Below are 17,004 nucleotides of genomic sequence, written 5' to 3'. Positions count from 1 at the left end.
GGCTGGGTCCCGAGAGAGCGGGAAACCTAGTGCCCTCTGGCTTTATCGTGGTAGTGTCCTGTCTGGTGATTGGTTGCACTGTGTTGTGTGTTTACTGGTCATCTTGTGTGTAAATCACTGCCTGTCTGCACCTCATTATATACATGAGTGGATATTATGACAATAAATATGTTGGAAATGCTTGAAATGTAATTTGGAACACAAATGTTTATAACTTATGTAATTGTAAGCATATTGTTAACACTTAATTATTAATATCAACTTTTAAGTTGTGGTACCCTCTGTGGTGCCGGCGGGGTGTGTAAAGGGGGGGCGCTAGGGGGGGGCGCATGGTAGGTGCTCATCAACGGGGGGTAGAGCCAGAAGGGGGGGTGTTGTAGGGGGCGCCAGGTCCTGCAGGGGAGCGGCGTAGGAAGGGGCGTCTGGAGTGGGGGATCCAGCGGGTGCCAGATCCCAGAGGGAAACTGTATCTTGCCTGCCGTCGGGGTACTCAACGTAGGCGTAACTGGGGTTGGCGTGGAGCAGTCGGACCTTTTCAACCAGGGGGTCCGTTGTATGGCTCCTCGTGTGCCTCCGGAGAAGAACAGGTCCCGGAGCCATCAGCCAAGGTGGAAGCGAGACCCCGGAGTTAGACTTCCTGGGGAAGACAAACAATCAGTTGTGAGGGGTCTCATTCGTGGTCGTGCAGAGGAGTGACCTAATGGAGTGTAGGGCATCGGGTAGGACCTGCTGCCAGCGGGTAGTTGGGAGACTTCTCGACCCTAGGGCCAGAAGGACAGCCTTCCACACTGTCGCGTTCTCCCTCTCCACTTGCCCGTTTCCCCGTGAGTTATAACTGGTCATTCTGCTCAAGGCGATACCTTTGCTGAGCAGATACTGACGCAGTTCATCACTCATGAACGATGTACCCCGGTCGCTGTGGATATAAGTGGGGAAACCGAACAGAGTGAAGATTTTGTGCAGTGCCTTAATCACCGTGGCTGAGGTCATGTCAAGGCAGGGAATGGCGAATGGGAAATGGGAGAACTCATCTATAACGGTGAGGAAATAGGCACAACGATTGGTGGATGGGAGGGACCCCTTGAACTCCACGCTCAGTCGCTCAAAGGGACCCGAGGCCTTCATGAGCCGAACCTTATCTGGCCGGTAGAAGTGCGGTTTGCACTCCGCACAGATCTGGCAGACCCTGATCATGGCCTTGACCTCCTTGGTTGAGTAAGGTAGGTTGCAGGACTTGATAAAATGGAAGAGCCGGGTGACCCCCAGGTGGCAGAGGTCATTGTGGTCATGTGCCGTGGGACAGGGCATCTGGGAGCTCGTTGAGCTCCCCTGGACAATACTTGATATCGTACGTGTAGGTGGAGAGTTCGATACTCCACCTCAAAATGTTATCAATTTTTATTTTGCCCCGTTGCGTGTTATCAAACACATAGGCGACTGACCGTTGGTCGGTAACGAGGGTAAACCTCCTACCGGCAAGGTAGTGTTTCCAGTGCCGCACAGCCTCCACAATGGCTTGTGCCTCCTTTTCGACTGCAGAGTGTCGAACCTCGGAGGCGGTGAGGGTTCGGGAGAAGAACGCTACTGGTCTGCCTTCCTGATTGAGGGCAGCAGCCATGGCGATGTCTGATGCATCGCTCTCTACCTGGAAAGGAATGGTTTGTCCACCGCATGCATAGCGGCCTTGATGATGTTGGCCTTGATGCGGTTAAAGGCCAATTGAGCCTCAGCCGAGAGGGGAAAAATGGTGGTCTTTATGAGCGGGCGGGCTTTGTCCGCATACTTGGGGACCCACTGGGCGTAATAAGAGAAAAGCCCCAAGCACCGTTTGAGGGCCTTGAAGCTGCGGGGGAGAGGGAGTTCCTTAAGGGGGCGCATGCAGTTGGGGTCGGGACCTAGGACCCTGTCTTCTACGACATAGCCGAGGATGGCTAGCCGGGTGGTGTGGAAAATGCATTTTTCCTCGTTATAGGACAGGTTAAGGGCTCGGGCGGTCTGGAGGATCTTTTCGAGGTTAGCGGCATGGTCCTGCTGGTCATGGCCGCAGATGGTGATATTGTCCAAGAACGGGTATGTAGCCCACAAACCGTGCTGGTCCACCATTTGGTCCATCACCCTTTGAAAGACGGAGACCCCATTTGTGACACCGAAGGAGACCCTGAGGAAGTGGAAGAGCCGGCCGGCTGCTTCAAAGGCAGTATAGGGGCGGCCTTTTGGTTGGATGGGGAGCTGGTGGTAGGCGGATTTGAGGTCAACCGTGGAAAAGACTCGATATTGGGCGATCCGATTTACCATTTCCGCGATGCGAGGAAGGGGGTACGCATCAAGCTGCATGAATCGGTTTATGGTCTGGCTATAATCCACGACCATCCGTTTCTTCTCCCCGGACCGGACTTCCACCGCTTGCGCTCTCCAAGGGCTGTTGCTAGCCTCAATGACCCCCTCTCCCAGTAAACGCTGGACCTCTGACTTGATAAGAGTCATATCTTGGGCACTGTAGCGCCGGTTCCTGGTGGCGACTGGGTTACAGTTGGGAGTGAGGTTCACGAATAGCGAGGGGGGTGCGACTTTCAGTGTCGCAAGGCAGCACACCGTGAGGGGGGGCAAGGGTCCGCCGAACTTCAGTGTCAGGCTTCGGTGGCTGCACTGGAAATCCTGTCCGAGCAGTAGGGGGCCACAGAGGTGAGGGAGGATATAAAATTTGAAACGGGTGTATTTGGCGCCCTGGATCCAGAGATCTGCAATACAGTCGCCGTTGATTTGTACCGAGTGGGACCCAGATGCGAGGCCTATGGTTTGGGATGTGGGATGGGTGCGTAGGGAGCAGCGCCTTACTGTTTCAGGATGGATAAAGCTCTCCGTGCTCCCAGAGTCGAAGAGGCATGCAGTGTCGCGCCCGTTGACCTGGACCTGCACCATAGAGTTCTGCAGGTGTTTTGGCCGAGTTTGGTCGAGGGTGATCGCACCCACTCGCGGGTAGTCTGAGTCCTCAGCCGAGTCGGACTCGTAAAATGGCCGCCGCCGTCGGTCGCACGTGTCGGGTCGAGAAGATGGCCGCCGACAAGATGGCCGCTCCCATGATTCACACGAGGCTGATGACGCATCAGAAGGGGGCATGTCGGGGCCGCATTGCGAGGCCTGCGGGCCTGAGAGCCTGATTTTCTGGCCAGCTGTCCTTTGTTTTTCTGGCCCCTGGGTCTGGCCAGGCAGACCCTTGCAAAATGCCCCTTCTTCCCGCAGTCGCTGCAGATCGCAGCGCGGGCTGGGCAGCATGGGCGTGGACGCTGGCCCTGTCCGCAGAAGTAGCACGGTGTGCCCCCATGGTGAGTAGGTTGCCGCGTGGCGCAGGCCTATAATACGGCTGAGTCTGAGGAAGTCCGGGGGGGGCTCGCAGAGTCCGCGGGGTACGTACCCAAGTTATGTCGGGCCACTTCCAGCAAGGAGGCGAGCGTTAGTGTGTCCTGGAGGTCTTTTGCCCCGTTTTCGAGCAGCCGCTGCCGGATGTAGGTCGAGCGGATGCCGGACACGAAAGCGTCTCTGATGTGCAGGTTCATATGGACTTCCCCTGTCACATCCTGATGGTCACAGTCCCTCGCAAGTGCGGTGAGTTTCTCGACGAATTCGTCTAGCGATTGCCCCGAGCGCTGCCGGCAGGTAGAGAGCAGATGCCTGGCGTGTACCTCGTTGATGGGTTTGACAAACCGCTTGCGGAGTAACTCGACCGCCTCTTCATAAGTCCTCGCCTTTTTGAGCGTGGCGGAGATTCTGTGACTCACCCGGGCGTGGAGTAGGCTCAGCTTGCGTGGCCCCATGATGGGAATCTCTGCGGAGTCCAGGTAGGCCTCAAAGTACCGCAGCCAGTATTTTAAAATGTCCTTTGCCTCAGATGTCCCTGCCTCCAGGTTGAGCTTCCCTGGTTTTAGGCCTGCGTCCATTCTGATCTAGTTTAGTCTATTAAATTAGTCCCCTCAATAACGACGCTCAGAGTGTAAGCGGTAAAGAAGGCTTTAATAGACTATGCTAGAGCCGAGACGTGTGCTAACTGCTGCACAGCCCACAAGGCAGCCCCTTATATATGGCTCACAGATGGGCGGAGCCAGAGGCGGTGTCCCCAGGGTTCCAAGCCCGGTCTTAAAGGGGACATCAGCTTACATGATGACCAGGCAGTAACCGTTCATCACAAAAGTCCTGTGATAGAAAGGATTAATGTGTGTTTCTTGTGAGACAGAATAAAGAGATAACACGGATGTGAACCTTACCGAAGAGAAGGACCGGCCTTTGTCTAAAGGACCCCAACTCCAAACAACAGACAGCTATGTTGACCAATTATTGGTTGAGATCAAGGCCTGCCTTGAGATAAGAGACATGGGGCGCGATCTAACCAAATTAATTCGAAGTGTGGTCGGGAGCAGGAATATCTGGGTATTTCCCGATGGCCAACCTGGCTAGGCCGTCACCAGTATCTAACATTAATTAGGCCACTTAATGATGCCCCAAGACCTTCACGCCACAAATTGCTGTTTCGCCGGCACCGTGCCTGGCAGCTGCCCGCTAACGAGGGAAAGCAGCACTTAAACCGGTCCCGCAAAGCAAACCCCAGACAACACACAGTCATGCCACCTCATAAACCAGCGCTGATGTGCGTAAGGCGGCATGCCATTTATTACCCGCTGGACTTCGGGCACCTCAACAATGGCAGACAATCCTGTTGCCCGGGCATCTTGATGGGCTTGGTCCCATCAGATTTTATGTAGTTAGCTGCCCAGGGCACCAGTGACTTTATGGATGCACCTTGGGCTGTTGGTTGGGAAATACCACACAAGTGCCTGCTCGAACCCTGGAATGAACCCGGGAAGTAGGAGTTCAGGGCTGTGGTGATCCTGATGGTCACTGGGAGTGGGTATTCTCCTTCCCCATATGGTGCAAAGCCCACAAGGACATGGCACAGGTTCCGCACCATCTCCTTGTTGGGGCAAAGCCTCCTGTGGCATATGCTTTCTGACATCATTTCGAATGACCAGTGATGCCTGTGCCAGCCTCCCCCTCTGGGTCCCTCGCTGGTCTGATGGGCGACCAGGTCCTCAGGATGTGGGGAGAGCCTCTGCTCATCGGCTGCTGTCTAGAGCGTCTGTCAACGCATATGCCACTGCCACCTCCGGCATCTGGCTGTCTAGCCTGCCAGCAGCACCATGCTGGCAACTTCCATGGGGTCCACAATACCATCCATCACGTGATATCTGTAAAGAATTGGACAGTATAAGGAGCAGATGATCAGCAATGGCTTCCACCCCGGACCTGCGGGTACCTTAGGCACAAGCCACCCTCACATCACTGCCATCCCTCAACCAGCACGCCCTGCACATACACCCTCAGCCGCAGCAGTGACTCCTTGGCATCGGACCCCAGACCCTGTACCCCAAATACCTGCTGGTAACGTTACCTAGAACGGGCACTGGTTCCCCCCTTGGTCCACATGCCTACCCACGGGAATCCACTTGGGAGCAAGTGGTCACATTACTAGAATTGCCAATTCACTATTAGCAATTTCCTTCAGCTCTGCGGCCAATGACCACTGCGGTCAGTGGGAGTTAAAGTGATCTTCACCATATTGCCACAGACAGGGCCCTGTCATGGCAGTGTTCGGTGGGACAGACCGGCAGCAGTGGAATCGCCCCCATTGTGTGTATAAATGATCCAGGATGTGGGATGTTGGGCCCACGGACGCAGACCCAGCACCCCCTCCAGTCCAGGAGCGACCCCCCCGCAAATGGTGGTCCACCATCCGACGGAGCTTGTCCCCCCTGGAGACTCGCCTACTACCCCCCGCCCAATGCATTGACCAGCGGCCCAGTGCCCCCTGTCATAATATACACCAGTATATCATGGTGTAGACACACACACTGATGGACACACAGCAAGACCAATCAACACACACAACACCGCAGCCAATCACCAGTTAGAGCACACTCACTATATAGACTGAGGGCATCAGAGTTCCCGCTCATTCGGGATGCAGCCTCTCAGAAAGACAGAGCTTCCAGCTTACAGCACAGATCTTCACCATGTGCTGAGTGCATAGACTGGTTAGGACAGGCATAGGTCTTTAGTTTAATCTAACATCGTGTTAACACACAGTGAAAGTATGTTCAACAGTTTCTAACTTAATAAAATAGTGTTGCACTATTTTAAGTGTTGGTGGCCTGTTTGTGTTCCACGGATCCAGAGCACCCAACACATCACCCCCGAGCTGACTGTTCGATTCCGAAGATGGCTTCTCACCTCCTCGGATCCCCAAAGAAGCCATTCCGCTAGCTTAATGTTTTTAAATAGGTGCACTAAACGACACCCGCAGAACCACTCGCTGGGGAGGCGGTTCGATCACGGGTGACCATTCGATGGGGAGCCCTTCCCGTTAATGGTCTGGAGATTGGGCTTAATTGGTGATTATTGGTTTCGCGCCATGCCGTGGCGGGTCTGGATCTCACCAACGGGAGCGGGCAGGTTAGATTGGAAACCAATCTGCACCTGTCGTGGTTCCCGATTTCAGCCTCTCCCACTATCTAACCGGCAGGGTCGTTTTTCGCCCGGCGCGATGAAGCCGGTAGATTGCCCCAACCTTTGGGTAGAAGCATTATCTTAAAACTAAGGCAATATGTGTAACTAACTAAAAACTAATGGGCAAATTCTTATTTTATCCTTGACAAGTTATAGACCAATTGGCTGTTTTTCCAACAATTGGCTAATGTGGGTCTTCAATGTTTTAAGATACAACAAAAGGGTCTCGCGAAGCCATTTTGATGAGTGGGATGGACAGAGGCAGAGAAAAGAGGAGAGTGATGTTAATGGCGAGGTGCTGAGAACTGCCTTCATTGTTTTTGGAGTTGTTACTTTATGACCTGGTGTGTGAAGTGTGGTGAGATATCTGTTCAGTTGTTAAAGTTAAGCTATCTCCTCTTACTGTTACTTACTGATAATTACTGTTGATTGATACTTCACTCTTTTTCTGAATTGTTACCTTTTGAATGGTTAATAAACTTTCTGAATTCATCATTTAAAGTGCTCTTTCTTGCCTTCTGGTTACATTTCCAGAACCTGATGTGATTTACGACAAGAGGGGTTATTGCAAATAAGTTAAGCCTATAAATCTTCTAAATTGGTGACCGCCGGCTCAGAAGTGACGAAGATTGAGCACTTTAGTGATAACACTTGATAACGCTACACGTTTGGAAACATTCAATGAGCAATAATAGAGTAAGATGAGGCACAAATCTTCCGCATCGTCTCAGTTAAGCTAGATTGTTTATCCGAAAAAAAGTTTGGGTTGTTACATCCTGAGTGCTTATTTAAATCAGACATTGCTTGATTCAAGGAAGTGGTTGATTTTATCCAATCTAAGATTAACAGTGAGATATGGAAGTTATCAAAATGTTTGGATCTTTTACACTATGGCGCAGATTGTTCAATTCTCAGAAGTGATGTTATTATCCAAGACTAAGAACAGAAATCCATTGAGCTCGGGAAAGAATTAGAAAAAGAGAGAACATTCTATTCAGAACAGCAAGAGAAAGAGATGAAAGTCTGTTCAGAAGAGCTGGAGCAAGAGAGAGAACTCCACTCTGAACAGGTAGCAGAGCAGTTAGATCATGAAAGAGAACTCCACTCAAAACAATCAGTGTTGTTCGAATAGTCGGCTCATGAGACAGTTGCGAAAGGAGAAGATTATAAGCAGAGACTTTTACTAGCCGAGGAGGAAATTATATGTCTTAAACTGGAATTGTCGTGACTCACAGGCTTCATTGCGGGAGCGTCGGAAGGAAGCGAGAGCAGAGATAGACCATTCTCGTTGTGAATCAAAAATATGAGTTTGAAGAAGAGTTGGAGAGATGGGATAATTTAATCATTGTAATTTGTCATGGAAATCCCACTCAGGTTTTCCGTCAGACCCTAAGGTTTGGGTGCAATGCGCTCAGTGATGCTCGATCAATTACACAATGACGAGAGTCGGATATAATTGAGGCTTTATTACACTGAGATGTGTGGCCTCCTACAGCAGCTGACGAAATGGCTGCTGTACTGGGTGCACACATATTTATACTCTGCCTACTGGGCAGAACCAGCAGGCAGGGATCTACCCCTGTACCTGTAGTATAGGGGCCTTACCGTAAAGCACCTATATCAACATCCTATATATACACTATATACATCAGTGGTGACTTCCACACTCAGCCACTGTCGAATGTGTTTGATAAAAAAAACCACATTGCAATAAACAGCACGACCATAGTTAAAGATCCTGACGTTCAGACTACAAGGCAGGAAGAGAGGTCAACACGGCTTTCTCGTATCAAAATATAGACTTATGTCCAGGATCTTGGAAAGTTGGTGATGGGGATGACACCCTAATTGTGAACAAACAGCAGTCAGATTTCAGGCAGAGTTATGCAGAGTTGGCTGGTGATCATGTAAAAACTATTATTTTAACTGCCTGCTCAACAAGTTTGAAGGAAAATGCAGAGCCCAATATCTATCGCCTACTGACATCTGCAGATGTTCTGGTTGCCAATTTACAATCTCTGGACATTTCTTACACAAACATATATGATAAAGTGAGAGAGACAAGACAAGGGGCGGCACGGTAGCACAGTGGTTAGCACTGTTGCTTCACAGTGCCAGCTTCCCAGGTTCGATTCCTACTTGGGTCACTGTTTGTGTGGAGTCTGCATGCTGTCTCTGTGTCTGTGTGGGTTTCCTCCGGGTGCTCCGGTTTCCTCCCACAAGTCCCGAACGACATGCTTATTAGCTGAATTGGACATTCTGAATTCTCCCTCAGTGTACCCGAATAGGCACAGGAGTATGGCGACTAGGGGATTTTCACAGTAACTTCATTGCAGTATTAATGTAAGCCTACATGTGACAATAATAAAGATTATTATTATTAGGATGTTAGCAAGTCACCATGGGTCTTTGCTAACCGTCTCTGTGTTCTACATGAGTGTTCCTGACATGTGACCCTGAAATCCACATCAATAGTGAAGAACCAACCTATTTTTAAGACATCATTCCGAAGATATTTATACCCCAAAGTCAGTAAAGCCCTGGGATATCTTACCCGAGTCCCTGGAGTCAGACTGAATCCAATGCAATTGAGGCATGGATGTCTGCTGGAGAGTCCTTAGGACACGGACAGCCTTGTAACGCCACCATCTGCCAGAAGGGGCATTGCTGCAATTGAGGGGCCAAGCCAACCAGGATCCCATTTAAAAGGGACAGAGTGGTCTAGTGCAAAATGTTTCCAAGGTGGTAGGTTTGGGAATTATGCTCAATAATCTATGAATAGAACACTCACTGTAAAACTACAGAGATAGCAATCACGAGATTACCACAGTTGAGTGGTGAAAGAAATGAAATAAGTGGAGGAGGAAATGAAAGAAATTATTATGAGAGAAATAAAAGGTCATATGAGATATCTGGGGTGGGATTCTCTGACCCCGGGGCCGGGTCGGAGAATCGCCGGGCTTGGGGCGATTCATGCGACGCCGACCCAGAAAAATTGTGTCTTAAAGCTAAGGGAATATGTGTAAAGAGCTAAAAACGAATTGACTGATTCTTATTTTATTATTGACAAAATAATAGAACAGTTGGCCATTTTTACAACAATTTGCTAAGATGGGCTTTCAATATTTTAAGGTTTGAAAATGGGTCCCCATTTTGAGGAGCGACGACGGACAGAGGCTGAGGCTGAGAGCGAGGGAGAGGGAAGAGAGTGATGTTTCTGGAGAGGTGCTGAGAACTGTCTTCAATGTTGTTGGAGTTGTTACTTTATGACTGGTGTGTGAAGGGTGGTTAGATATCTGTTCCAATTGTTTAAGTTAAGCTTTCTCCTCTTACTCTTAATTACTGATAATTGCTGTTGATTGATACTTTGTTCTTTATCTGACTTAATACATTTTTAATGGTGAATAAACTTTCTGAATTCATCATTTCAAGTGCACTTTCTTGCCATAGTGTTAAGTTGGTCAAACGTGATGTGACTTACGATAGGAGTTATTGCAAACAAGTTAAACCCATAATGCATTCCTGCACGTAATCTACATCCTTGCTTCTCCGTTCTATAATTTATGTATTCAGCCCACCACAAGGTGTGCTGCTGGTTAGCTCCCTGCACAACTGGTGGTCCAACAGTGTGCAAGGCATTCACATCTTCTAGCTAGCCTCCTGCTCTTAAAGACAGTCTGTTCATCATAAGAGAAAGCTGCATTTAATTAAAGGAGGCTGCTGTTGTCCACCCATGCTGAAATTGAAGAGAAAGGAAATAGAGAACAAAAACAGAGAGAGGACTGTACACCTTTGTCATGGAAGTCAACGGTAGCACAGTGGTTAGTACTGTTGCTTCACAGCTCCAAGGTCCCAGGTTCGATTCCCGGCTTGGGTCTCTGTCTGTGCGGTGTCTGTACATTCTCCCCTTGTCTGCGTGGGTTTCTTCCGGGTGCTCCGGTTTCCTCCCACAAGTCCCAAAAGACGTGCTGTTAGGTGAATTGGACATTCACCGAGATTTGGACCCAGGGACCTGGAAGAAATGCAGGAAGATGTTTAATGACCATGCAGGTATGGTCAAGATTAGTGAATACATTTGCACGTGACTTCTCCTAACCACACCACCAATTTCTCTCCCATTGATAATGTTACTTACATACTTCGCTTCACTCTCACAAGTTATCCAATGATGCCGGTCTCAAAAACATGGATTAGCATGAGCCCAGAGTCCAGTATCTGAAACCTAATAGAGTATTTGTTCAAAGGGAAGGGTGGCTAATTGTTGCAGGAAGGTCCGACTTTCCAGGAGCGAGACTTCCACAATGGGAGAAGGAACATAGAGTGAGTTGGTCTTGGACGTACGGGTTCCAATGTTTCAATAGTGTACAGTTTTGATGAGGGCCAGAGGTCTTTCTGTTGCCAGTGATTTGATGGTAAGATGGTGGACAGCGCAAGCTGCTTGCCTGGAGCACTGTTTACTTCGGAGCTCTAACAGTGACAGCCTGAGTTTGGTGCCACATAGCAATATGACAAGTTCTCACGGCTTAGTGGAGGTCATGTGGCACCTCCCACCATTCCTCCTTGATGTCGAACAAAGGATGTATTTTCCCAGTGCTGATATCTTGAGGTGTTTAATTGGAGCTAGGATTCCCTTTGTTCTTTGTTCATGGAAGGCTAAGCGAGTTCCCACTTGTTGAAACCATTGTGCTACAACAGTTAGTGCTGGGGCTGTTAGCATGGTTATTGGAGATTAGGACTGACAAGATGCCTTTGTTCATAATTGGCTGGGCCATTGCGTTGGCTTGGCTGGAATGTTTAGGTAATGCAAGGAGTATTACTCTCCAGGATGTTTGAAGTGTTAGCCTTTGTTCACTTTGAAAATGCACCTTAAAGTGCATCCAGGAGAGCATTTTGATCCAGCATGTAGAAAGCCCTACACGAGAAGGGGCATAGTTTTATGGAATTAAGATAGGAGTGTCAGTGGGGAAGCATTTCAGTGATAGTGACCATAACTCAATAAGATAACTCCATAAATGTCCAGAGAACCCTGGATGTAAAGGGATATACAGAATTTGATAAGGGGAAAAAGGGTGGCTTAGTGTAGATACAGGAGGTTCAAAACGGTGGACAACCTGGAGGAGTATAGAAAGTGAAGTGGGTACTTAAATAAGAAATTAGGAGAGCGAAGTGGGAGCATGAAAAACAATAGCGGGCAAAATAAAGAAAAATCCCAAGGTGTTTTATAAGTATACCAAGAAGACTTATGAGTATACTAAGGGCAAGAAGGTAAGCAGAGAAAAGGTAAAGGAAATGAGGGACCCAAGTGGCAATCTGCGTGTGGAGCTGAAAGACATGGGTGAGCTATTAAACAAGTATTTTACATCTGCGTTCACTATAGAGAAGAACAATGTAGGCACAGAAAGCATGAAGGGCAGAATGTGGTATAATCAAACAGATTAGCATTGTGTGAGAGAAGGTGTTAATGGTTTTAGTGGTCTTAAAAGTGGATAAATCCCTCGGCCCAGTTGAGATGTATGAGGGTCAGAAATAATCTCCACTTGGAGGGACAAGGATTAATCAAGGAGAGTTAACGTGGCATTGTCAAGGCGAGGTCATGTCTAAAAAAAATGTCAATTGAATTTTTCAAGGAGGTGACGAGGTGTGTAGTAGATAAGGGCAGCGCAGTTGATGTAGTCTACATGTACTTCAGTAAGGCTTTTGACAAGGTCCAACATGGGAGACTGACGAAGATGGTAAGAGTCCATGGAATCCAGGGAAACTTTGCAAATTGGATCCAAAATTGGCTTAGTGACAGGAGGCAGAAGATGAAGGATGTTTTGGAGAGCAGTAGCTTGTGTACCACAGGGATCGGTATTGGGTCCTTGCTGTTTGCACATTAATGATCTAGCTGTGAATGTGGAGGGTGTGATCTGTTAAGTTTACAGATGACACAAAAATTGGTGGTGTGGTGAATAGTGAGGAGGAAAGCCTGGGATTACAAGACATTATAGACAGGCTGGTCAGATGGGCAGAACTTTGACCAATGGAATTTAACCCTGAAAAATGTGAGGTGATTCATTTTGGGAGGACATCTGCAAGTCCTCTACTGAATATCAGCAGCCATCCACCAGTTATGCATCAATCGCTGGGGTAGAAATGCAAAGGAGCACGAGGACAGGTAAAGGTACCTGACAGACAGGGGAGCTGGATACTAAGACCAATAAGACTAAGAGGAAGAGCAGGCAGGGAGAAGTTGCTGAACACAACGGGACTGGTGGCCTGAAGTGCATCTGTTTCAACGCGATAAGCATAGCAGGTAAGACTGATAAACTTAGAGTTTGGATTATTACTTGAAACTATGATGTTGCTATTCAAGAGACTTGGTTGAGGGAGGGACAGGATTGGCAGCTAAACATTCCATGAATTTGATGCTTTAGGCGGGATAGAGGGAGGTGTAAAAGGGGTGGTGGATTGCATTACTGGTTAAGGAGAATATCACAGGACAGCTACACAGAGGGCTCATGCAATGAAGGAATATGAGTAGAGTTCAGGAACAGGAAAGATGCAACATCAATGTTGGGGAGGTACTACAGGTGAGGCAAGTTTTTTTTACATAGAGGTTTGTGAGTTCCTGGAATGTGCTGCCAGGAAGGATGGGAAGGAGGGGGAGCGGGGGTGGGGGGTGGGGGTGGAAGCAGGTACGATAGCGACGTTTAAGAGACAAGTCTACAATGCATTCGATGGCACAGCGGCGTTATTTGTTTCAGCAGTAGGTTTGGTGGGGGATGTAGCTAGGCCGAGGCAGAGGTTAGACCTGCCACAACGTCAGACATACAGTCCAGTTTCACTTCATCGTTCAGCGGTTTGAAGACGTCAGGATGAATTTGGCGGGGCTTCATTAGAAAGGAAACAGGCAGCGAAAGGAGCAATGGATCAGCTTTCATTGACGTTTGGCCTTTAGTTAACCTTACATTAGATTTTAAGCAATCAAAAGAAAAGAATTGCGTGCAAATTATTACTTTTCCAGCACAAAAATAAAACACAAATGCTTGCAGTCAGAAAAACATTCAATTTAATTGAGTTTAATCAGCAAAGCAGTTGTCAAAGGAATACAGAAAAATGCTCGAAGCAATAATTGGTTGCAGCTGCCTTCACAATGTAAAACTTTGCAAAGTGTTGTGTGTACCATCAGTTACATCCTCGGTGTCTCCTCATGACTCAGCTTGGCTCTGTTTTTTTAATATACTTCTGCTTTCAACCCAGCAGGTCGAACACAACTCCAGGATTTAAACACAAATCTAGATTGGGGGAGGGGGTGCTTAGCTCAGTTGACTGAATGGCTATAGCATGTGGTTTTTCAATAGCATCAATACAGCACGGCAGCATTGTGGGTAGCACAATTGCTTCACAGCTCCAGGGTCCCAGGTTCGATTCCCCACTGGGTCACTGTCTGTGCGGAGTCTGCACATCCTCCCCGTGTGTGCGTGGGTTACCTCCGGGTGCTCCGGTTTCCTCCCACAGTCCAAAGATGTGCAGGTTCGGTGGATTGGCCATGCTAAATTGCCCTTAGTGTTGGGTGGGGTTACTGGGTTATGGGGATAGGGTGGAGGTGTTGACCTTGGGTAGGGTGCTCTTTCCAAGAGGTGGTGCAGACTCGATGGGCCGAATGGCCTCCTTCTCCACTGTAAATTCTATGAAACAGGTTTGATTTCCATTCCAGCTGAGGTACATTTCGGAGCAGCTTCCTTGCCCTGCCCCTCAGAACGCAAGACACTGGCAAACCACCACTTTAAAAACAACTGCCAAGAAAACAGCTCAGGATGTAATACAATCAGGCATGAGTCAAGGACCTGCCTTTGGGCAGAGCAACACACCCACACCATATCAATCTAGACTGCAAGTTCAGTCCAGCAGCAAAATACAGCCACAATCTGTAGTCCATGCCATTTAACAGAGGCTGCACCTGTTTGTTTTGGTAATAATAAAGTCCCATTACACTATTGGAAGCAGAAAATGGCGTTCCTTTGGTGTACTACACAAGACCATAAGGCCTAAGAGCAGAAGTAGATCATGTGCCCATCGAGCCAACACCACCATTCAATGAGATCAATACTGATCTGATATAACTCTCAACTCCACTTTCCCACCTTATCGCCTTGATTTGCTTACTGATTAAAAACCTGCCTATCTCAGTCTTGAACATACTTCATGACCCAGCCTCAACACCTCTCTGTGGTAAATAATTCCACAGATTCACTACCTCACTACCCTCTGAGAAAGTGAATTCCTCCTCATCTCATATGGGCGGCACGGTAGCACAGTGGTTAGTATTACGGGCCAGGGTTTAGAGAACCCCAAAGTGTATCAGGGTGGCCTGGCCCACGATCGGGGCCACCATAACTTTAAATAGATTTTGGTTATGGGGAGCACATGGGCCTACTTTACAGGTGTGGTGCAACAGAGAACTAAGAATTTTTAAACAAAAACAATGTTTATTTATGAAACCAGTTAACACTTTATAAACCCACAGTAAACATCTTAACAACTATCAACACTAATTATCCCCCCAAAGAATACAGCACTCTAGAAGTAACCCTTAATATTTCCTTGCAACATCCATGAGACCCTTTTTACAGAACGACATCAGGTTTAACTTCTCTACATAAACAGATATTATTTTTTAAATCACCAAATGATCTGGAGACATTCTTTAGAGCGCAGAGAGAGAGACAAATACAACTTCTTGCTTTGACTGTAGCTATCCAGCTCTCAAAACAAAAATAAAAGACACTGTAGCTGCCTGCTCAAAAACGAAAGTGAAAGGCAGACAGCCCAGCTCCACCCACACTCTGACATCACTGAAGTCATCCGATAAACACCCATTTCTTAAAGGTACACCCACTACAGCTATCCGATAAACACCCATTTCTTAAAGGTACACCACTACAGCTATCCGATAAACACCCATTTCTTAAAGGTACTCTCACATGACATTAGCACGTTGCCCACAGCGTCAGGGACCCGGGTTCGATTCCCGGCTTGGGTCACTGTCTGTGGGGAATCTGCGTCTTCTCCCCATGTCTACGTGGGTTTCGTCCAGGTGCTCCGATTTCCTCCCAAAAGACGTGCTTGTTAGGTGAATTGGGCATTCTGAATTCTCCCTCAGTGTACCCTAACAGGCACCGGAGTGTGGCGGCTAGGAGATTTTCACAGCAACTTCATTGCAGAGTTAATGTATACCTACTTGTGACACTAATAAAAATTATTATTATTTTTGTCTTAAATGGTCGACCCCGTACTCTGAGATTATGGGCGCCATTCTCCCATGCCGCGCTGTACCGGAGGATCGATGTTTACGCCATTTTTCCGCGTGACGCAGGTCCGACGCCATCCCGCCATTCTCCCAGCTGGCAGGAACGGCTGATTCTCCCATGCCGCGCACGTCGGAGAAACCGCAGAGAGGGCAATCGAGGCGCTTCACAGGCCCCTGCTATTCTCCGGCCTGGATGGGCTGAAGTCCTGACGGCGTGATGGTGGTGGGGGGAGTAGGGAGGGGGGGGGTGGTGGGAGGGGTGATGGGGGGGGTGGGAAGGGGGGGGCAGTGGGGGGATGGGATCGGGGGTGGTGGGGGGGGAAGGTGGGGGTGCGAAGGGGGGTGGGAATGGGGGGGTGGGAAGGGGTGGGAAAGGGTGGGTGGGAAGGAGGGTGGGAAGGGGGTGGGAAGGGAAGGGGGTGGGAAGGGAAGGGGTGGGAAGGGGAGGTGGTGGGGAAGGGGGTAGTGGAGGGTAGAGCAGGAAGGGGGGGTGAAGGGGGTAGGGGGGAAGGGGGGGCTGGGGGGGGTGTGGTGGGGGGGTGGGAAGGGGAGGGGTGGAGGGTGTGGTGAGGGGGTGGGAAGGGGGAGTGGGGCTGGCAGGAGGGTGGGAAGGGGGGGGTTGCGGGGTGTGGGAAGTGGGGTGGTGGGGGGGAAGAGGAGGTGGGGTGTGTGGTGGGGTGGGTGGGAAGGGGAGGGGTGGGGTCTGTGGTGGCGGGTGGGAAAGGGAGGTGTGGGGGGTGGGAAGGGGGGGTGGGAAGGGAGGTGGGAAGGGGGTGGGGGAGGGAAAGGGGGTGGGAAGGGAGGATGGATTGGGAAGGTGGGGGGGTGGGAAGGGGTGCGGGTGGGAAGGCGGGGGTGGGAAGGTGGTGGTGGGGGTGGGAAGGTGGTGGTGGGGGTGGGAAGGGGGTGGTGGTGGTGGGAAGGGAGGGTGGGAGTGGGAACGTGGGGGTGGGGGTGGGAAGGTGGTGGTGGGGGTGGGGAAGGGGGTGGTGGGGGTGGTGGGTTGGGAAGGGGGTGGTGGGGGTGGTGGGGGTGGGAAGGGGTGGTGGGGGTGGGAAGGGGGGTAGGGGTGGGAAGGGGCTGGAGGTGGGAAGGGGGTGGGTGTGGGAAGGGGATGTGAAGGGTGGGGGTGGAGGTGGGAAGGGGGGGTGGGGGTG

The sequence above is a fragment of the Scyliorhinus torazame genome, chromosome 22 (genome assembly GCF_047496885.1).
Source record: "Scyliorhinus torazame isolate Kashiwa2021f chromosome 22, sScyTor2.1, whole genome shotgun sequence".
NCBI lineage: Eukaryota > Metazoa > Chordata > Chondrichthyes > Carcharhiniformes > Scyliorhinidae > Scyliorhinus > Scyliorhinus torazame.
The sequence above is the reverse complement of the archived record's forward strand: the minus strand, read 5'-3'. Positions refer to the sequence as shown.